A 23426-nucleotide genomic window follows, 5' to 3' on the forward strand; every position below is an offset into this window, starting at 1 on the left:
TGCTTGGGGCGGCCAAAAAGCCAGAGCCGGCCCTGTCTCTAAGGTGCTACAAGTACTCCTGTCTCTCCTTTGTTCTCATCAACACTCTGCTGACATCCAGGCAGTGTGGAGGAGGAAGCCACCTGATTCAAATGTTGTGGGGACAAGAACCAGACCTGCTGACGGAGTGGTGGTAGTAGATTGGGACAAGGAGACTGGGAGAGGGGGCGGGACACTGGGACTGCAGGCTGGCAGGGGTATGGAGAGGGAAACTGGGAGTTGGTGTAGATAGGAACTGGTTGTGAAGGAGACTGGTATTGGGAGGCAGGGAGGGAAAAAGGAATGGAACTGGAATTTAAAGCAGAGGTTATACTTGTGGACATGAAAGTAACTATAACCTCTGTGTATCCATATTAACCACAAACAAAAAATACAGGGTCTGATTCTCTCTTCACTTACACCAATGTAAATAAAGGTAACTCCATTGAAGTCAATGATACTACACAGGCTCTTTGTGTCCAATTTCTCCCATAGATTTTTACTCCTGGGGGAATTCTGCACCCCTGCGCATGTGCAGAATTTATGTCCCCCACAGATTTCTTTGCTTCCCCACAGAAAAATGACTTTCCAATGGGGAAGCAAAGAGTAGCCACAAGAACAGTCATGCAACCCTCCCCAGCAGCCAGCAGGGAGGTAAATCAATGTGGGGCAGGAAGTGGGACTGGGAAGACTTGGCTGGTGGTTCCTACCCTGCAATGGGCTCAGCTGCTAGCCCAGGATGGGCTGGGGAGGACGGGACTTCCTCTTCCCCTGCACAGCATCTGGGGCTGGGTCAGACCCACCCCCAGATTTCTACCCCGGCTGTAGGAAGCTCTTCAAACTCCACCCACCAGCTTCCTGCACCCATCACTCCTCAGCTGCCGGGGGAGGGATCCCTGTACAGGGAGATGCTCCCCCATCCACCCAATCCCCATGCATCCAGACCCCCTAATACCCAGTCCCTCCTGCTGAGCCTCACCCACCAGCATTCAGAACCCCCCCCCCCACAATGAGCCCCACTCCCACTACACCTGGACCACCCCAACGAGCCACCCGCACCTGGATCCCCACCCCCCTTAGTCCCACTCCCCCAGCATCTGGACCCCCCACTGGGCCCCCCACACCCAGACCCCCTTGCCGAGCTTGAGCTCTCCCACATACCCAGACTCTTTTGCTGAGCCTCACCCACCTGCAATCAGAACCCCCCCCATGAGCCCCACTCCCACTGTACCTGAACCACCCTGACAAGCCACCCACACCCAGATCCCCACCCCATCGAGCCCCAACCACTGTCACATGGACCCCCCCTGCAAAGTCCCATTACCATTGCATCCACATCCCCGCCACACCTGGATCCCCCACTGAGCCGCCTGCACCCAGATTGCCCCATGCAGAGCCCTCTCAATCTACACCTGGACCCCTCTGCACTTGGATCCTGCATTGCTGAGCCTGCCTGCCCACACCTGGTGCACCTGGCATGGAAGGGCAGGGCCCTGGGGTGTTTCTGAGGCAGGCCTGGTCCTTGCACTGGGTTGGGTGCAGCCTCACCGCTGAGTCCTTGTTCGGGGGGTGGGGTGGGGAGCCGCACAGTAATCTCCCACCCGTCACCTAACAAAAGACTAGAGGACCCATCTGTGAGTTTCTCCTTTGTTTCAGCCTGACTTTTCTTCTCAGTCCCTCCCTCCTTTCCTCTCATTATCGAAACAAGTGGGTTAATTTAAAATGTATATTTTTATTTATATGACAGTGCTCAGTGCCCTGCAGTAGGTGTCCTCTACTCCCTCAGGTAGATTTTTCTTCATCTCTTTGTTTATACAGGGGTTAATAATCACTTCCCATTGTTGTGCCCTAGCTGCTTCCATGGTAAGAAGTATACGGCTGTGCCCAGCTAGCTTACAGTAATGTTAGACTTTGGCAATTAAAGTCTATTACAGTAACTCCTCACTTAACGTTGTCCCAGTTAACGTTGTTACGTTGCTGATCTATTAGGGAACAAGCTCATTTAAAGTTGTAATAGTTTTAGGCACTGCAGGGCCCGATTCAAAAGAGCTGCCGCCGAAGACAGCGGCGGGACTTCGGCAGCAGCTCAATTGGCTGCCGGTGCCTTTGGCGGCACGGCAGTGGAGGGTCCTTAGGGGCGTGGGGCCCAATTCGGGGCAATTGGGTGAATCGCCCTAAAGTGACCCTGAGTGTAACCTGGGGGACGGGGCAGACCCATGCATCCTAATCAACCTTGTGGGGGTCACAGTCATCCCACATCAATATACAAAGCCAGTGAAACTGAATGGGGTAGAGACCATGGGAAGCGCGGGACCCACCAATACAGGCTCAGAGCTTTGTTGTAAATTATTAATCATTCTATTGCATCACTGCTAAAGTAAACAACTCTGACTCAATTTACAGTAAATAACAGATTTCTCAGATCAAATCATCTTCCTTTTTTGTAGTATCGTTTGACCAAAAAAACAATCAAAGAAAACAACTAGAAGTAAGCTGCTTCAATAGGTGAAGAAATACTAGATAGGATCATAGATAGATCTGTGAATGAAGGTTTCATGGACGGTGAAAACACTACATGATCATAGGACAGTGTAGTGATTCAAAATTTGCCAAATAATGGAAATTTGATAAAATGGACTTTTTAAAAATCTTCAGAAACTATTTTTCATAAACAAGCCAACCCACATAACAGATCTTTTTGATAAAGAAAAGTATATGCAGAGATTACAGAGTGGTCCTACTCTAAAATGTAACTGTGTAAAACTGGCAGTTTCTTACTCAACAGGGTCCTGATCCAAAGCCCATTGAAATCTATGGAAAGGCTTCTCCTCACTCCTGTGGGCGTAGGATCAGGCCCCAGATCAACTTCTTAGGTGTATTCAGAGCCATAAGTGCTAATTCTGTGATAAAAGTAAGTTTTGCTGATTTTTTTTTTTTGTCCTGTTAGCTGTGCAGAGCCACACAGCTGAGAGAGTGAGCTGGATTCTATTTCATCTTGTGCATTAACAACAAAATTCTTTACTAATGTCCAGTTAGTAACACCAGTGCAAACCCAGTAAAGATAATGGGACTGCATACATGTAACTGAGGGCCTAATTTGGTGACAGCACTCCTGGAGTCCACGAGCGCCATGGTCTCTACCCCATTCAGTTTCACCGGCTTTGTATATTGATGTGGGTTGACTGCAAGCCCCAGAAGGTTGATTAGGATGCATGGGTCTGCCCAGTCCCCCAGGTTACACTGCATGGGCTCCTCAATATTGGGACATTGTGCCGCTAGGTGTCCCAATTCCCCACATGCGTAACACCTATAAGGAGATCTAGGTGCTCTTATGTCTCTTGGGTTAGGGGTCTTTGCCCCGTGATTTCTCCCGCTCAAGCTATTCCCCCACTTTTGGGTTCCTGGCTGCTCTGTGGCCCTGACCCTCTTCCACCTGGGGCTCCCCGGATGCTTGGCTGTCTGACCTTCCGGGGTCGGGGCTGGGTACTTGTTTTGGGGGGGGCTTCTCTGTGTAGTCGGGACAGCTCTCGGGCCGCTATCCGTCTCTCCACCAATGTGATCATACCGTCATAGGTGGAGGGGTTGTTCTGGCCCACCCATGCACAAAGATCCAGCGGCAGTCCCCTCATATAGTGCTCTATGATCAAAGTTTCCAACATTTCCTCCGGGTTGCATGCCTCAGGTCGTAACCACTTCCGCGCGAGGTGGATGAGGTCGAACAATTGGGACCTCGGAGGCTTGCCCTCCTGGTACCTCCACTCATGGTATCTCTGGGCCTGTACTGCAGTTGTTACCCCTGATCGCGCCAGGATCTCTGCCTTCAGCTGTGGGTAGTCAACGGCAGCTTCAGCGGGCATGTTGTGACAAGCTGTCTGGGCTTCTCCACATAAGAAGGAAGCGAGGATGCTGGCCCACTGGTCCTGGGGCCATGCCTCTCGCAAGGTGGTCCTCTCAAAGGAGAGGAGATACGCCTCTATGTCGTCATCTGCCGTCATCTTCGGTAGACAACTGGCAGCCCTCCATACTCGCGACCCTTCAGATCCTTGGGTTTTGGCAGTGAGGACTTTCAGCTAATCCACCACCTCCCGCAAGAGGGCTCAATCCTGGGAGGACTGCCCTATCAATAATTTGTAAGTTTCTTGTTGTAGCTGCATAGATTCTTGTTGTGCCATCGCATGGACTCGGGTGGCCTCCTACTGGGCTGCAGTGGCTTGCATTGGTGCTTTTATTACGTCTTCCATTGTGATGAGGACACCCAAACCCAGTGCACTTTAAAAAAAACAAAACAAAAAAAAAACCCTCTCCCCTTCTTCCGCCGCACAGTGAACAATAAGTCAAAGATCCCACTGTTGACACCAGTTGTGACAAAGCTCTGAGCCTGTATTGGTGGGTCCCGTGCTTCCGGGCAGATTCAGTGGCCTCAGAAGCTCACTAAGGTCCCAGTGTGACCTCCCTGCCTTAGCCTAGCAGCAAGGGCCACAGCCTACACCAAGCTACTTTCATCACAGGCCAGTATGGGAGGTGGGAAGGGGAATGCCCCACAGTCTCTGCTGCTCCTTTGGGCCTAGCAGTTGTTGTTCAGCCCCATGCCTGGATCTAGGTCTGCTTCCCCTCTCAAGGGGATCTCTGTAGTGCATGGGGGGGCGGAGACACGGGCCCACCCTCTACTCTGGGTTCCGGCCCAGGGACCCTAATGGTAGCAGCTGTTGGCGGCTTTCCCTTCACCACCGGAGCTGCTTCAACTTCCTGGGCCACTTCCCCGCAGCCTCCTTTTCTACCTTCTCCCTTACCTCGGGCCTCCTCAACACTTCCTCTCCACCAACTCTTTCTCTACCGTCACCCTTCCTCAGACTTTAGCAATTGCTCCCTCTCTTCCAATCGCCTTCCCCTGGAACTCACCGGAAGGAGAGCTTTTAAGCAGTATAAATGGGACCTTGATTGGTTCCAGCTGTCTCTATTAGCCTAACAACCTTAACTGATACTTAGGCATTTTAAATGGTGTCAAGTGTCTTGATAGGCCTGGGGTAGCCTTTGTTTGGCTCCCAGGGAATAGGGACCTGCTCATCCTGAGGCTGATATATTTACCTTCTACTAATCTTTTATAGCCTTCTGGTCTGAGTCCGTCACAAATTATAAACTAAGTAATTTCCACAGGAATGAACTCATTGAGAGGGTCCATTGCACATAGTGGGAACAAATTCTGGTTTAACTGTGAATATAGTGGAGTTACATCAGGGACAAATGTCAAATTAAATATTTTTAAACAAGTTTATACTAGGGGGAAATGCAATTTACTATACCGATATATATGTCAATCTACAGTATGCGAACCTGACAAAGCACACTTGATTATGAATGAAACCAGATTACATAATCCCTTAGAAAGTAAACTGTAATGAGCCCTATTCAGTTCCTGCTGTGCAATCTGCAACTAGAACTCATCTCCAGGTATAAATTAGACACTCACGAGGATTCAGAGTGTGAGTGGCTTTCATCAGTGTCACTTCTGTAAAATAAACTAAGTGTATCTATCCATGAGTGGCCAGGGTTTGTGAAATATGCACCCAAAGCATAAACTATCTAGGGAATATTCCAAAGTGCAGGGGAGCTCCCCCTACTCTCCTTAGGTTGGAGGAGCAGAGCTCTCTCATAGCTTCCCCTTCTTCCTTGGCTGGTGGGGTGAGAGCTGCCTGCGTCTGAACCAACTATTGCCTTGAAGCCAGGTGAGAACAGCAAGAACAGTGGCACTTATTGGAACCATGACGGGGATAAAAAGGAATTTATAAAACCAAAGACCACATGGGTACCACTGGTTTCTACAGTGGACAGCTGGCATCCTGATGGGCATTTTACTATAACACGCTGGCTTAATGTGTGTGATCACATCTCACTTTAGTGACTGGGCCAAATGCCTACAACAAACGACTACCTCCTAACAGCTAGAGGATTTTTCCATTAGCTCAACTGGTAGAGGCTTTTGTTTTCTGCACAGAAGGTCCCATTTCAATCCCTGCTTATCAGTGTGGTATGTATATGTATGTATGTGGCCAAGGTCTGTTACTACAGCTGTCTGTTGTGGGTCATTGAGCGTGCTGACTAACTCACTACAAAAACAAAACAAAAAACCCACAGCCACCCAGTATGGACTATATTGTACAAATAAACATACAGTGTATAATATTGTAGTTTTGCACACAATATTTTTTACAGTTTGACAAACATTTGTTTTCTTCGTGGAATATGACAAGTCAGCAACACAAGTTCTGGGATGTGTGTGTTTTGGCAGATAAACCCATAAAATGACTTTTCATTTACAATGAAAATGCTTCATTTTATGCAGTATCAAAATGATCTGCCAATTTTTTGTACAGATATTGTCTCATTAGATCAGGTTTTCCGTACTCCTCTGTCTAGTCAAATTACATTTCCAGGATTGTTGTACTTGTTCACCTCAAAGCTTTCAACAGTAGAATCTGCCTCACTTATCTGCTATTGTTCTGCAGAACATTCATTTCCTGAGAAAAACTGAAAGTCAAATGTATCCTAAAACAGATCTTAAACCTGCAGCTCAGTTATGAGAGGTCATTGCTCAAAGCGTTTGTGTCACATGATGGCTCTTGCCTGCAGACCAGAATATTGGATGAACACAGAAGGCTTGTGATCACCCTAAGCCAGTGGTTCTCAACCTATTTATTGCTGTGGGCCTCATATGCAGCCCACAAAGTATTAGCTGGGCCGCAGATTGAGAACCATCGTGCTCCCCACTTAACTCCCCCCACAAACTCCTATGCTCAGCACCTTCTGCCCAGAGATCCCTCCACAGAGTGGGCCAGGAGTGGAGAGATGGGCGGGGGGCAGGGACCCCAACCCTGCTACACCGGGACCCCAACCCCAGCCGTGCAGGGTGAGGGGGCAGCCAGCACCCTGACACTGGACCCCGCCATGGGGTGCCGTGGGGCAGCCGACTGCCCGGACCCTGAGCCACATTGTGCAACAGAGGGAATAGGTGGCAGCCGGCTGCCCAGACACCAAGTCCTGCCTGGGGGGCAGCAAGGAGCCTGACCCCGGGAGCCCACTGGGTGGCAGGGGAGCGTGGGCCGCAGCTGTGTGCTAATTGGGCCGCTTGCGGCCAGCGGGTTGAGAACCGCTGCCCTAAGCAGGTGCTTGTGCTAGCCCAGTCCAGTCTGTGAGACTTTCTATTGACTTCAATGGGAGTTGATTTGGCCCTTAATTATCTAACTTTCATAAGTGCTCTATCCAATATTACTTTGTGTTTCAGAGTTTCTGGCAGTTTGTCCAACTTAGACTTTAGTTTTCCCCCCATAGCCTTTGGCATCAAACTATGAATTTCTAAGGTATTCTATGGCACTCATTAGTCAAGTGATCAAGTTGCATATCAAGCTTTTATAATTTATCCATAAACCGGACAGTAAATCCAGTGTGAGTATGCCATGGCACCTTGACCTGGCCCCACATTTGGAGGTATACTTTTATATTTATAAAAAGCTGCAGTTTTCTCAATGAATCTAAGTAAGAGCCACAAAGGATTGTGATACTTTATTATATGAATGGAATCATAGTCACAATCATAGTCACAAGGGATTCTGGTGTAAGGGTTTTCAATTAACTTGAATGAGAGTTACAACGTGTTCAGGAAACTGTTTAATTACTGTCTAAAAAATTAAATTAATAGATTTTAAGGCCAGAAGGAGCATTATGATAATCTAGTCTGACCTCCTAAATAACACAAGCCAAAGAACCTCACCTAGTAATTTCTGCCTCAAGCTTATCACTTCTGTTTGAGTTATATCGTATCTCTTATATCCAGATACCCAGTCTTGAATTTCCGACTGGAAATGATAGAAAATCTACCATGTTACTAGGTAAATTGTTCCTTCAATGGTTAATTACCCTCACTGTTAAAAATTTGCACCTCATTTCTACTCTGAATTTGTCTAGCTAAATCTTCCAGCCATTGGATCTTATTATGCCTGTTTCTACTAGATTAAAAGAACTGTGATCAGAATCTCTTCCCCATATAAGGTACTTGTAAACTATGATCAACTCACTTCTTCATTTTCTCTTTAATAAACTACATAGCAGGAGCTTTTGAAGTTTCTCACAATAGAGCATGTTTTCCAGGCCTCAATCTCTTTTCTGAAATTAGGAAAGATTAGAAAAAGTTGAACTCTCGATTTTTTATCTTGTTTCAAAGAGACACTTTGTATGGTGACTAAGCAACAATAGAACAATTGTGAGTAATTTAAGAAAGAAGATTCCAAGAGAGAGAACTGGAAAAGATCATCAGTTTCCTGACCCTATATGAATCAAAATTAGTTTAACTTGTCTAGCCATAAAGAAGGGTAAAGGGTACAACTAGCTACAGAGCAGGGGTGGCCAAACTTACTGACCCTCCGAGCGGCATATGACAACCTTCAGAAGTTCGAGAGCTGAGGTGCACCTGCCGGGGCTCAGAGCTTCAGCTCTGCAGGAGGTGCCTGGCCAGGCTTGGGGCTTCAGCCCCACTCCCGCTGACGCCCCGAGCCCTGGCAGGCATGCCCTGTGGGACAGAAGCCTCAAGACACCCCCTCCCTGGTGGGCAGAAGCCACTACACCACCACCCTGCTGCAAGGCAGAGGTCCCAAGCTCCCCCTTCCCACGCTCACATCTGGTAGGTGGAGAATGGGAGGAGTGTGAGGGGCTCCGTGAGCCTCACTTTAGCAGTAAAAGATCCGCATGCAGCTCACGAGCCACAGTTTGGCCACTCGTACTATAGAGTGTGTGGCTCTGTTCTTTTTCCTTTTGTTGTTCACTTGGAAGGAGTGATGAGCATTGTTTATCCTGTAATCTGTAACCCTAACTGTGGGGTTTCTGCTTTAGATTTGGTGTTGAACTGAATCTAATGTTATCTGCATTTAGAATAGTCCCTTTTATGTCTCTAAACAAATATTCTCATGTTGTAGAATAAGTTTGTCAATAACTGTAAACATTAAATAATAATAAAAACATTTAGAGTTTCATCAGCCAAAACATATAGATCTCAATCTACTTTTCAGATCTAAATGAACCAATCCTAAGAACACCTCTGTCAAACATATAGACTTTATTTAGATCGCAAACTCCTGTGAACTGAGACTGACTTCTTCTGTGTTGTAATACTATCCCCAGATTTAAAAAGGGGAAGCAGAGGAAAATTAAGTGACTTATCTCAGATCATACAGAACTAGTGGGAAAACTGGAAATAAAACACAGATCTGTTTAAAGCCACTGGACCATGATTCCTCAGAAGGCCAGCTGAGGCCTGGGGGAGGTGGAAGCTTTTTCCTGGTGCTCTCCCAGAGGTCTGCACATTGTGAAGAGAATGGCCACCAAGCACCACTGAAGACTTGGGAGTGATGGACAGAATACTGCAAACAGGTTTTGCTTGTAACAGTATTCTGCCTAGGCTTCTGAAAGTTCTGTGGATCTGGGCCAATGCTATTCTTGCACCCCAAGACCACTTTCTTTGATTTATATTTCACAGGAGATAGGGTGGGAGTGTACGGGGGAGACTTTGGCAAACCAGTAAAGTGCCTAAAACCACTATGGCTTCTTGTTAAAAAGCAACCTAGTCAGCAAGCTGTAAATTGGCCATTCAGCAATCTCAGCTTGACCAAGGCAGGAGGGGAGGGGGTTTTGGGTGCCACGGAAAGGGCAGCTTGACCCCGCATCCTTCCTGATAAGAATTGTGTTGAAGTTGCTGATATATGCATTTTAAAAGAGCAGGAATGTCTATTGGGGTCTCAGAGCTACAGACTCTGGAAAAACCCACATATGGTTAATCAATAATCAGAAGGAACCTTTTGCTTGAAACTGCTTACTTAACAAGGTTTCTTTAAGGGACATGTCATTCTGTTACTAATGTATAAATAAGGGGGAAAAGCTTGAGATAGTTGGACTCATTTGGGGACTCTCCCTCTGGATACATCTTGCGGTCCCCACCAGCAGACGGAAGATTTGGCCACCGGAAGCCTGCCGCTGTGTCACTCGAAAGCCGCACTCAGCTTTGGTAATTATCAAGGGTTGGGGGTGTTGTGTAAGTGCTTGAGACTAGTAAAGTTTAGCTTTAAGTAAAAGCACTCTTGTGTTGTCCTGTTTGTGCCAACCATCTATCGGTCGGATGGCCGTGTCTCCCCTGATTTATTTCCTGACACCTCCTCGCACAGAGTAAAGTTACCAAGAGCTTTGGGTTGAAAGAACTCCGGGTAACAGGAGAGGATGGGGGAAATCAGCCTAAACTGATTTTTTCAAGTTTGTATTGAATACAAATCCCTCATGGCTTCAGCTGGGCTTGGATTTCTATCCAACTGTTTACATATGTCAGATACCATAGGAGCATATTGTGTAGTACTACACTTAGGAAGGAAAATTAAATGCACAAACACAAAATGAGGAGTAACTGCCTAGGTGTAGTAGTTGCTGAAAGAGATCTGAGGATTATAGTGGATCATAAATTGAGCATGAGCAATCATGTGATGCTGTTGTGGAAAAAGCAAATGTCCTTCTCAGATGTATTAACAGGAGTGTTGTATGCTTCCTGGTGTGCTCGTCTAATCACCCTGGTGTCTGGCTGCACGTAATCAGCGGCCAGGTGATTTGCCTCAGCCTCCCACCCTGCCATAAAGGTCTCCCCCTTACTCTCACAGAGATTGTGGAGCACACAGCGAGCAGCAATAACAATGGGAATATTGGTTTGGCTGAGGTCTGAGTGAGTCAGTAATGTGCGCCAGCGACCCTTTAAATGTCCAAATGCACATTCTACCACCATTCTGCACTTGCTCAGCCTGTAGTTGAACAGCTCCTGACTACTGTCCAGGCTGCCTGTGTGTGGCTTCATGAGCCATGGCATTAAGGCGTAGGCTGGGTCCCCAAGGATAACTATAGGCATTTCAACATCCCCAACGGTTATTTTCTGGTCTGGGAAGTAAATCCCTTGCTGCAGCCGTTTAAACAGAGTAGTGTTCCTGAAGACGCGAGCGTCATGAACCCTTCCCAGCCATCCAACGTTGATGTTGGTGAAACGTTCCTTGTGATCCACCAGTGCTTGCAGCACCATTGAAAAGTACCCCTTGTGGTTTATGTACTGGCTGCCCTGGTGCTCCGGTGCCAAGATAGGGATATGGGTTCCATCTATCACCCCACCACAGTTTGGGAATCCCATTGCAGCAAAGCCATCCACTATGACCTGCACATTTCCCAGAGTCACTACCTTTGGTAGCAGCAGCTCAGTGATTGCTCTGGCTACTTACATCACAGCAGCCCCACAGTAGATTTGCGCACTCCAAATTGATTCCCGACTGACCGGTAGCTGTCTGGCGTTGCAAGCTTCCACAGGGCTATCGCCACTCGCTTCTCAACTGTGAGGGCTGCTCTCATCTTGGTATTCTGGCGCTTCAGGGCAGGGGAAAGCAAGTCACAAAGTTCCATGAAAGTGCCCTTACGCATGCGAAAGTTTCGCAGCCACTGGGAATCGTCCCACACCTGCAACACTATGCGGTCCCACCAGTCTGTGCTTGTTTCCCGGGCCCAGAATCAGCATTCCACTGCTATAACCTGCCCCATTAACAGCATGATCTCCAAAGCGCCGGGGCCCGCGGTTTGAGAGAATTCAGTGTCCATGTCCTCATCACTCTCGTCGCTGAGCTGCAGTTGCAGCCTCCTCCTTGCCTGGTTTTCCAGGTTCTGGTTCAGCATAAACTGCACGGTAATGCGTGAGGTGTTTACAATGTTCATGACTGCTGTCTTGAGCTGAGCGGGCTCTATGCTATGGTATGGCATCTGCACAGTTCACCCAGGAAAAAAGGCGCAAAACAGTTGTCTGCCGTTGCTTTCACTGAGGGAGGGATGAGGCTGTACTCAGAACCACCAGCGACAATGTTTTTAGCCCCATCAGGCATTGGGATCTCAACCCAGAATTCCAATGGGCGGGGGAGACTGCGGGAACTATGGGATAGCTATGGGATACCTACCCACAGTGCAGTGCTCCGGAAGTCGATGCTAGCCTCAGTACATGAACACACACCGCCGAATTAATGTGCTTAGTGTGGCCGCATGCACTCGACTTTATACAATTGGTTGCCCAAAATCGAATTCTGTAAATTTGGAGTAATCCCGTAGTGTAGACATACCCTAATATGTAAAAGGTTGTAATAAAGAGGACAGTAACCACTGTAACACTCCATGTTGACTGAAGGTAGGACAAGAAGTAATCAGCTTAGTTTACAGCATGGAATATTTAAATTAGATATTAGGAAAAACTTTCTAATTCTAAGGATAGTTAACCCCTGGAGCAGGTTGCCTAGGGAGGCTGTGGAATCACTGGAGGCTTTTAAGAACAGGTTAGAGAAACACCCTTCAGGAATGGTCTACGTATACTTAATCCTGCCTCAGTGCAGGGGGATGCACTAGATGACCTCGTGAGGTCCTTCCAACCCTACATTTCTTTGATTGCAACTGTATATCATACTTTGTCATATTAGCCTGTACCATATTGTAAAACATTTACTCCTGAGGGTTCTGTGTGGGGCAATCTGGGTGCGGGCGGCTCAGTGGGTGATCCAGGTATGGGGGTATCTAAATGCACAGGAGCTTGTTGAGGGGTTCTGGGTGCAACAGTCATGGGACTCTGCTGGGGGGTCCAGGTGAAGGTGGTTGGGGCTCAGCGGGGGGCGGGGTCTGCACATCGGGAGGGATAGAGCTCGACGGGGGGGGGTCTGGGTGTTTGTCCAGATGCTGAGGGAGTAGGTCTCAGTGGGGTGGGGATCCAGGTGGCTCGTCAGGATGGTCCAGGTGCAGGGGGAGTGGGGCTCATCAGGGGAGTTCTGAGTGCAGGGAGAGGTGAGGCTCAGCGGGAGGGTCTGGGTATAAGGGTATCTGGATCCATGCGGGTTGGGTGGATGGGGGAGCAGCTCCCTGTACAGGGATCCCTCCCCCTGCAGCTGAGGAGCTATGCGTGCAGGAAGTGGGGTGGGTGGGGGGAATTTGTAGAGCTTCCTGCAGACGGAGGAGAAATGTGGGGGTGGGTCTGACCTGGCCCCAGATGCTATGCAGGGGAAGAGGAAGTTCTGTCCTCCCCAGCCCAGCTGGGACTAGCAGCTGAGCCCAGCACAGGGTAGGAGCCATCAGCCAGGTCTTCTCCAGTCCCGTCCCCTGCCCCACAATGATTTACCTCTCTGCCGGCTGCCCTGAGCACCCAAAACATACTGCTGGGGAGGGTTGCATGACCGCTCTTGTGGCTTCCCTTTGCTTCCCCATCAGAAAGTTATTTTTCTGCAAAGAAATCTGAGGGGGACATAAATTCTGTGCATGCGCAGTGGCACAGAATTCCCCCTGGAGTAAACATTGACCTTTAGAAGAACGGTGTCTGCTTATTTACCTACATTAACTTACAGTATTACACTTGTTTATCCCAATATTAATTGTCAGTTATGCCATTCATTAAAAAAAATGTTAGCTGTTCATTTGCTGGTAAACAGGTCTTTCCTCTTTAACAAGGAGTAGTTCTTTTTTCATTTAAAAGTTTTGAAGTATTGCATCTTGTATGTTAACCCTTTTTTTAGGCTATAAAACAACTAAGCTGCCACCAACCGGTCTGGTAATAGTAATCTCAAGGGACTGCAAGATATCTATGTATCTCATTGGACACAAGAATAATAGACTTCTCAGAATAATTTGGACAATACTCACAATTGGCCAGAAACTCAGCTGGTATAAATTGGTGTAACTCCATTGAAATGAATGGGGGCTAAGCTAATTTACACCAGTTGAGGACCTGGCCCAATTAAATCTATGCAAAAACCTCCATCTGTTTCTAATGGCTGAACTATGTTGCTTTATGAATTCCACAGTATGATTAATGCTTTGAAAATGTGAGATCCCCAAATCCCCCAAAATGTTCATCTGTTTGTGATTTTCTAAGAAGTTTGAGCAGAGCTGGGAATAGCTGATGTTCCCACAGTGCCACTGCAAGCATGGGCGCCAGCTTCGTCCGGGCCCAGGGGGTGCTCAATTCCCTGCTCCGCCCCCGGCCCTGCCCCCACCTGCCCCCTTCCCCCAAGCCTCCACCCCCATCCTGCCTCCACTCCGGGCCCTGCCCCCACCCCTTCTCCCAAGTCCCCACCCCTGCTCCTCCTCTTCCCGCCCCTGCCCTGCCTCTTTCCCATCCAGTTCCGTCCCCTCCCCTGAGCACGCCCCATCCCAGCTCCCCCCTCCCTCCCAGAACCACCTGCATGCCACAAAACAGCTGATTGCGGCGGGCAGGAGGTGCTGAGAGGGTGGGGGAGGAGTTGATTGGCGGGGCCGCTGATGGGCGGGAGGCGCTGGGGAGGAGCTGGCTGTCAGTGGGTGTTAAGCACCCACTAATTTTTTTCCATGTGTGCTCCAGGGCTGGAGCAACCATGGAGTCAGCGCCTATGACTGCAAGACCATGCTGCGTTATAGCCAGGGAACATTGTGGCAAGTTAGCACCGCAAGACGTACCGCCCAAGGGAGTCAGAATGACAGTACCCTGCGCCTTCTGATTGGCTAAGCACACTATTTAACCCTGGAGGGTAGCCTAGAAAGTTGACTGGGTAAGCATGCAGACTTTACCTTATCTTCTGGTCCTAGCCCGATTCTGACCCCGACTCTTGCCTGGTACTATCGCTGATCTCCAATCTCTAATTCCGGCCTGATTCTGACCCTCATTCCTGCCTCCTCATTCCAGCTTGGTGCTATCTCTGATCTCCGACCCCGACTCTTGTTTGCTGAACCTGGCTCTTACAATTCCTCTGACTCCAGCTCAGCGACTACTGTCACTGATGTGCAGATTCCTGCCCAGCTGTGACCGTTAGGCCAGGCCACCAACACCCTGGACCCTTACAGTAGTAGACCTTGATTTTTAGAGGACCATGTCTTTGCAAATTCCCCAAGCAGAGAATTGCGTGTTAGGCTGTGATGGCTTGTCAAGTCACATGTGTCACATTGCAAAACTGACACACTATTAGTTTTCTGAACTCACCCAGCCAGGAAGGCAAATGATAACGCAGGCAAAAAGTGTGTGTTTCGGAAGACTCTTCTACTACAGAAAGAAAGAGGAAATGGTTTCACAGCTTCTGGACGATCTGGTCTAGGTGTCATCACCACTTCCGTTTTGACACAATCAAGATATTCACAGTAATAAACAATTTTTTTTAAGTGTCAGGTTTATTTTTAAAATATTGTGAAAGTCATTGAATAATTCATAAATGTGTTTGTCAAGTTATCAACCTAGCTCTCTAGCTGGATGAAATATATAAAGAAAATATATGTGCAATAACTTATTTACAAAATATCAAACTCTTCAAATAAACTATATGATAAATATAATTTGAACAGCTCTCTGCATCTGCCACGTTTGCTGGCTAAAATAAAACCTGAAACCATCCCAAGAAATGAAGTTATCCCTACTGTCTTGACCAGATTTCAACTTTATTTTTTATATTCCGTCTATACCCTTTCAGTTTAGGCATATATTATTCTTCACTTCTGCTTCTCAAAAAAAAAAATCTGCTGTCTTTTGTTGCTGGCACAAAATGGCTGCCATGTTTCAAATCACTTAAATTTTTCAAAAGAAATCACTAAATGTGTGTTCCTCGTCTTTTTGGGTTCCTGTCTGGAGACCATGACGTCTGATTTGCAGAAGTGCAGAGCACTCACAGCTGCAACTGAAGTCAATGGGAGCTGGGCTTTAAACATATAAAGTGCTACATAATGCTAAGGATCCTGAAAAACCAGGCCCCAGGTGTCTCAAATTCTGCACCCAAAATTAGTGGATACTTTTGTCTTAATCTCTTTGCCTTAGTTCCCCATCCGTAAAATGGGGATAATCCTCTCATTTCACAGGAGTGTTGTGAAAATAACTTCATTAATGATTATGAAGCACTCAGATACAACAACGATGAGTGCCATACAAAAACCCACGAGGACATTAATAATTCTGTATCCAGAGCAGGGTTTGAATAGTGTGCAATAAATACATTGAACAATGAGGAGAAAACAAAATATTGAATAGCTGCAGTTAGTGAGCACCATCTATCCTATGTGCTGAATGAGGAAGAAGTCCAGTGGGGGGGAACCATGTGATGGAGTAACCAAAGACTGTATCTTTACATATACACCTCTACCCCAATATAACGCTGTCCTCGGGAGCCAAAAAATCTTACCGCGTTATAGGTGAAACCGCGTTATATTGAACTTGCTTTGATCCACCGGAGCACGCAGCCCCCCCCCCCCCCGGAGCGCTGCTTTACCGCGTTATATCTGAATTCGTGTTATATCAGGTCACGTTATATCGGGGTAGAGGTGTACATATCCACAAGAAGGCTGAAATAAGGTTGAACAGGCAAACTTCCTTCTGCCTTTCCTAACTTTTGAGTGCTTGACTTTGCAATTAATAGTGTTCTTTAAACATAGTTAAATGTAGTTGTGTATGCAATATAGATAAAGGCTGAAATATTCAGTCACTTAAAGGAATTAGGCACATGAATTTCATTGGGAGTTGAGCATCTAACTCCCTTAGGTGCCTTAAATCTTAGCCTAATATAATAACAATACATTGCACTTACAAAGTGTTTTAAATAGGTTCATGTATTAGGTTTCACAACACCCCTGAATGGTAGAGATATATTATTACCCTCAACTGACAGATGGGTAAAGTGAGCCCTGGGAGCTTTAGTGACTTGGATAATGTCATATAGAAAATCATTGGCACAGTCATATATAGGACTCCTGACTCCGGGTGCCAGGCAAGTAAGAACAACTCTGGATAATACCTCAATCTTAATAAAATATCAGAACATGTTTGTGACCCCACGTAGTACCCAACACATTGTTTGCTTTACAGTAATCTCTCCTGCAGCAAGGGATATCAGCAAGTTAGTGCAGCGTCTTTAGAGTTTAAAGAATTTAGGGGTTGCAAGTTCCATAAAATTGATTAATGTGACAAAAATTCACATGTATGCACCATACTAAGGCACATAGGACACAATCACATACTTTTCTGTGGGATTCATCCTCTGTAATGTAGGGTGACCAGACAGCAACTGTGAAAAAATGGGACAGGGGGTGGGGGGTAATAGGTGCCTATTTAAGAAAAAGTCCCCAAAAACGGGACTGCCCCTATAAAAACAGGACATCTGGTCACCCTACTGTAATGTCACAGGGAATTGCAACTTTACCCCCCTTCAATGCAAGTGCATTTGGGGGTTATAAACGTTTAAGTGCTGTATTTATGTGGCTGAAATGAGATCCCAAACTGAGAGAAGGAGGGAATGCCATCCTCCATGTTAACATAATATTTTCTCCTTTGTTAAAGTTCTTCCACCAGCCATCTTTAAAACATTTTCCATTGTTGTTACATCCTCTTGGCATTGTAGCAGCCATGGTTGCTGTTACCATTCTGTGCTGAAAGATCTGGCATTCTCCGATAGGAAGGACCCTGTGTAGAAGAGAGAATTCAGCACAGCACCAGTAAGTGCTAGTGACAGAACTAGTGACAACATGGAATAGTTTTTTAATCAACAGGGAGAGTACCTTAAAACTACTATATATAAATATTCACACTGACTGTCTGGTTAGGTTTTGGATTGCCGCTGCTGCTGAATTGTAATAAGGGACAAATTCTGTCTTCAGATTTGTACTGTATAGGTGATATTTTTCTTGTGATTCAAATGAGGCACTTAAATCTGTCTCCTTGATTGTTTAGTATCTACTACAGTGATGGCCAGTCTAGAAATACCATTGACAAGTAAGACAGATCTTAATATTTCTTTTCCGTTAAACATTTGCCACATGACTCAACTGAAAATTATGCTATATTCCATGTTACAAAAAGTTTACATTTATTCAACCTACCACAACTCTCCAATCTATTAATAGCCTGTAGTGTTAACAAGTGGATTTTAGTCAATCATCAATTGCTTGTCAGTTACACCACTCACACGTAGACGTTCAAAATGCTATTACAAAGAAAGTATTGCAAATGACTACCTACAGTAGCTATTCTGAATTACTAATAGTGTGTGGCAGATGAGAAAGCAGAAGGTAACCTTTTAAGGTCAAAAGGATGATAACAGTACTTTATCTCTGTAGAAAAAGTATCTGGAGGAAGAAAGACCCACCCCCATCAAGACTTATCGTATATTCCAGCTCTTAAGAAAAGGAAGAGCACTACATGAAATAAATTATACTACCCTCTAACCATTGAGAGCTCTGCCAAAAAAAATCTAACAAAACAAAAAACGTCACAGAGAAACCATAACAGGGAAGAAAAACTGGAGTAGCTCTAAATCACCAGACTATAAGATGACATTTTGGCCTGGCCCTAGACTGTGGAATTTACATACCAGTACATCCTTGTGTTGGGAGTGACCTAGGGCGAGCCCAGAACTCTGCCACCCATTAGAATGGTGCAGCCTGTTCCTTGCAGTTTGACCAGTCCTTTTTGTAAGCTAGAGAGAGGAGGGGAATGGGCCATGGCCATGCCTTTTCTTCCTGTTCCACCAGCCCCCATGGATGCACTGAAAGAATGAACTCCATGCTCCCCTAAATCCAGGGCTGTACTTTGTGAGAGGCCCTAGTGGGGGCCATGCAATGGGGGAAGGGAGAGAGACTTGGCATTCTCCCCCCTCCCTCCCTGTGATCATATCTGTTGCAATCTAAGCTTTAAGGCTAGGAATGCACTAAAGGGCAAGGCCATCTTTCTGCACAAATGAGAATCATTAATCAATAAAACACACTTGACTGTCTGAGGGTGCTTTGTGCTGCACCAAGAGCTTTCAATCTCAACTGGTATGTACGCAATAATTGCGTTAACAACACCCTTGAGTATCTCAGTGAGATTATGCATCATGATAAGTATTACATTAAGCAACACTCATCTAACCAGTTTTCAGGGGTGATGTCAGTCAGTCTGAATATTTGCTTCATTACAGCCACGTTATAACCTCACCATTTTGTTACAGTCGTTTCACATTCTGTCTCCCATGATTGGCACTTGCGAAGCCTAGGCAATGGCCTGCTCCCAGCCACTTACTCAAATTGTTTGGCTGAGTGGCCCCTTCAGTGTATCTATTGCCAGCAAACATTCATATTTTTGTATTATAATACTAAAATCCAAGAGTTTCTGTATTATCAGGATGCCGTGATGACAGCTTTAAAAGGCAATGTAGACAAATGAAATGTTCCTGAAGAATACTTAAGTTTTTATTTGAAGTCCTTAAATAAAATGTTGATCATTTTTATCATAAATGATTCAGAGGGTTTACAGCTGTAACCTGCTTTAAGTCTGGGCTATTTACTCCTGGGGGAATTCTGCGCCACTGCATAGGCACCGAATTTATTTCCCCCGCAGATTTCTTTGCTTCCCTGCAGAAAAATGACTTTCGGAAGCAAAGGGAAGCCGCAAGAGCGGTCATACGACCCTCCCCAGCAATATGTTTTGGGTGCCCAGGGCAGCCGGCAGAGAGGTAAATCACTGTGGGGTAGGAGGTGGGTCTGGAGAAGACCCGGCTGATGGCTCCTGCCCTGTGTCGGGCTCACCTGCTAGTCCCGGCTGGGCTGATGAGGATGGGACTTCCTCTGCCCCTGCATGGCATCTGGGGCCAGGTCAGACCCACCCCCAGATTTCTCCTTCGGCTGTAGGAAGCTCTGAAAACTCTCCCGCCCCCTCTGCGCTTCCTGCCCCCATCGCTCCTCAGATGCAGAGGGAGATATCACTGTACAGGGAGCTGCTCCCCCATCCACCCAACCCACATGCATCCAGACACTCTCATACCCATACCCTCCCACCGAGCCTCACCCCCCCTGCACACAGAACCCCCCTGACGAGCCCCACTCCGCCTGCACCTGGACCACTCTGACAAGCCACCCACACCTGGATCCCCACCCTACTGAGCCCCAACCAACTGCACATGGATCCCCACCCCACTAAGCCCAACTCCCTCAGCATCTGGAACCCCCCCCACTGAGCCCCCCACATCCAGACCCCCCTGCCAAGCTATATCCCCTCCCATACCCAGATCCCCCACCATTAAGCCCCAATCACCTTCACCTGGACCCCTCTGCAGAGTCTCATTACCATTGCACCCAGAACCCTCCAACAAGCCCCTATGCATCCAGATCCCCCCCACACCCAGATCCCCTCATTAAGCCGCTCACACCCAGATTGCCCCACACAGAGCCCTCTCAATCCACACATGGATCCCCCCCCACACACTAAGCCCCTCCACACTTGGATCCTGCATTGCTGAGCCTGCCTGCCCACACCTGGTGCACCTGGCACAGAGGGACAGGGCCTTGGGGTGTTTCTGGGGCAGGCCCAGTCCTTGCACTCTGTCAGGGTTGAGTGCAGCCTCACCGCTTAGTCTGTGTCCCGGGGGCAGCTGCACAGTGATCTCCCACCTCTGTTCAGCCAGTGGCCTGTGCTCCCCAGTGCCATGCTGGAGTCTTCACATTTATTTGACAAATAAAATTTGCAGAATTTTGCAGAATTTTAAAATGTGCACACAATGTTTAATTTTTTGGCGCAGAATGCCTTCAGGAGTAGCTAATGCTCCTGTTGAAGATGACTGCAAATTTCCCACTGATCTCAATGATGGAGGCTAGAACCCTTAGATAACCCTGAATTGTTAAGGTAGGTTGCTAGATATCTAGGGAGGGATTTTAACACAGATATTCAACAAGAGAAAGATGAAAAGCAGTGCAGACTTGAGGGTAATAATGGACAGCAAATTAGACATGAATGTGCAATCTGATACAGCAGAAAATGTGTCCAGTGAAATTTTGGGCTCTGTAACAGGAACATCACATCATGGACCAGAAGGTTAGAGTCCTATTTATAACTTGGGTGAGATGGCACTTACAATAATGCATTCAGTTTGGGGTAATATGCTGAGAAGATATCAGAAAGATATTGACAAACTGGAGAGATTTCAGGAATAGCAACAAATCTGTTCAAGGGGACACAAAACTGATTTATAAGGAAAGGTTAAAAGAGCTAAATATATATAGTTTGGCTGAGTGATGGCTAAGAAGCCAAGTAGCAGTTTACATATGAAGGGGATAAACATGAAGATGGGAGAGGAATTATTAGAAATAATAGGATAAAATTGAGATAAATTTAAGATTAATCTTAGTAAATATAAACAAGTAATATCTATTTATCTAGACTGTATAACAGGATCCCAAGAGAACAGGTGAAACCCCATAGTCTCTGGTCCTGGAAAGAGCACTTGAGTCAGGAGCAACCATGCTCTTGGAGTGGTATGGACTAGACGACCTAAGACCTAATAGTTCTTTCCTAGCTTTCATTTCTATTACTTTATGCAACTACTGCAGGCCAAGCATGGAAAAAAAGTTTTTCAGCCTATTATCTGGCATGTACTTAATACTTCTATCGGGAAAAGCTGTAAAATGATTCCTTAGAGTGCTGAATCACAAAAAGTCCTATAATAAAGCAATTCTCAGTTCAGATTGTCCAAATTTGTTTGTGAAATTTGTCTTCTCTGTTGAGTGGGACTGTAATAAAAAAGGGGGGAAATGCTAATGATTTCAGATTGTGAAACCCTTGTATCTTGCTATTACTCTGTTAAAGCAGAGCTGTATTGAAAAGGAATGTATTGACAACCATTTATTGTGCAACAGAGGAATATTTAACAGTGCAATTACTGTTAGCCTGTGCTGACACTAACACTGTCGACACTACAGACACAGTGGTACAGTTATAACACTGCAGTTACACCGTAGTGTAGACATTTGCTACAGTGACAGAAGTGGTTTTTCCATTGCTGTAGTTAACCCGCCTCTCCAGGAGGCAATCGTTTCCTTAACAAAAAAAATCCCTATTATTTCTAAAATAAAACAATAGTCAAATCACTTTACAAACAATCCTGAAATTGGTAGCATACAGGCAGACTGCAACGCCACTGCAGAGTCCAACTGACTCAGCAACAGTTCACCTACAGGCTATCCATTACAGTATCGGCACTTTAGGATACACCTACACTGCAATAAAAATCCTGTGGCACCGCGTCTCAGAAATTGGGTCAAGTGATTCGGGCTTGTGGGGATCTAGCAGCAGAGCTAAAATAACACTGCAGCCATTTGGGGTCGGGTTGGAGCCCAGGCTCTGAGACCCATCCCCCTTGCAGGGTCTCAGAGCCCAGGCTCCCATGCAAGCCTGAATGTCTAGAGAGCAATTTTATAGCCCCACACCCTGAGCCCCATAAGCCCGAGACAATTGACCCAGGCCAGCTGTGGCCATGACGGGGGTGTTTTACTGCAGTATGGATGTACCCTCAGTGGTTCATTTTCAATACATTGTGTAGGGCTTAGCCATGCTGTTCCCTTCTGAATTTTTAGGTGCTTCTCAGCTAAACTCCTTCCAACACTATGATCAATTTACTCCTCAGTGACCAGTTATAAAAAGAAACCAATTTACACCCCAAACTCTCTTCCAAAAAAGACACCCAAAAAACGAAGCCTCTATGTTTATACCTAAAAATCCACCCCTATGTTCTGCACAGTATCGCAACCTGCCTGCTTTTTCCCTGATTGCTGAAGCCAAATCAAACATAGCTGATCATTATCTCCAACTTAAACCTGTTAATACCCTTATTCTGTCCTACTTCTTGCTGCTTTTACTGGTTGAAATCTTCAAGCCTTTGCACTCGTCCCACACAGCTGAAGATTAGCCTCCATCCTACATCCCTCAACCATGGGATGCTATGCGAGGAAGGATTGCTAGGCAGAGATAGCGTTCACCTTTCGAGGAGGAGAAAGACTCTATTTGGACACAGACTGGCTAACCTAGTGAGGAGGGCTTTAAACTAGCTTCAGTGGGGACAGGTGAGCAAAGCCCACAGGTAAGTGGGGAACATGGAGACCTGGGAGATGGGTCGGAAACAAGAGGGAGCGTGGGCTATAATGGCAGAGAGAAAGGAAGGTCAGGACAAAACTGAGAGGCAAGATCAAACCAGTATCTTAGATGCCTATATACAAATGTGAGAAGTATGGGTAATAAGCAGGAAGAACTTGAAGTGCTAATAAATAAATACAACTATAACATTGTTGGCATCACTGAAACTTGGTGGGATAATACACATGATTGGAATGTTGGTGTGGATGGGTACAGCTTGCTCAAGAAGGATAGACAGGGGAAAAAGGGAGGAGGTGTTGCCTTGTATATTAAAAATGTACACACTTGGACTGAGGTGGAGATGGACATAGGAGACGGAAGTGTTGAGAGTCTCTGGGTTAGGCTAAAAGGGGTAAAAAACAAGGGTGATGCTAGGAGTCTACTACAGGCTGTGACGGGTTGGATCACAGAAACCCCCTTGGGAGCTGCCACCCGA

Source organism: Terrapene carolina, unplaced genomic scaffold (assembly GCF_002925995.2).
Source record: "Terrapene carolina triunguis isolate 2854851 unplaced genomic scaffold, T_m_triunguis-2.0 Scaffold210, whole genome shotgun sequence".
NCBI classification, from domain to species: Eukaryota; Metazoa; Chordata; order Testudines; family Emydidae; genus Terrapene; species Terrapene triunguis.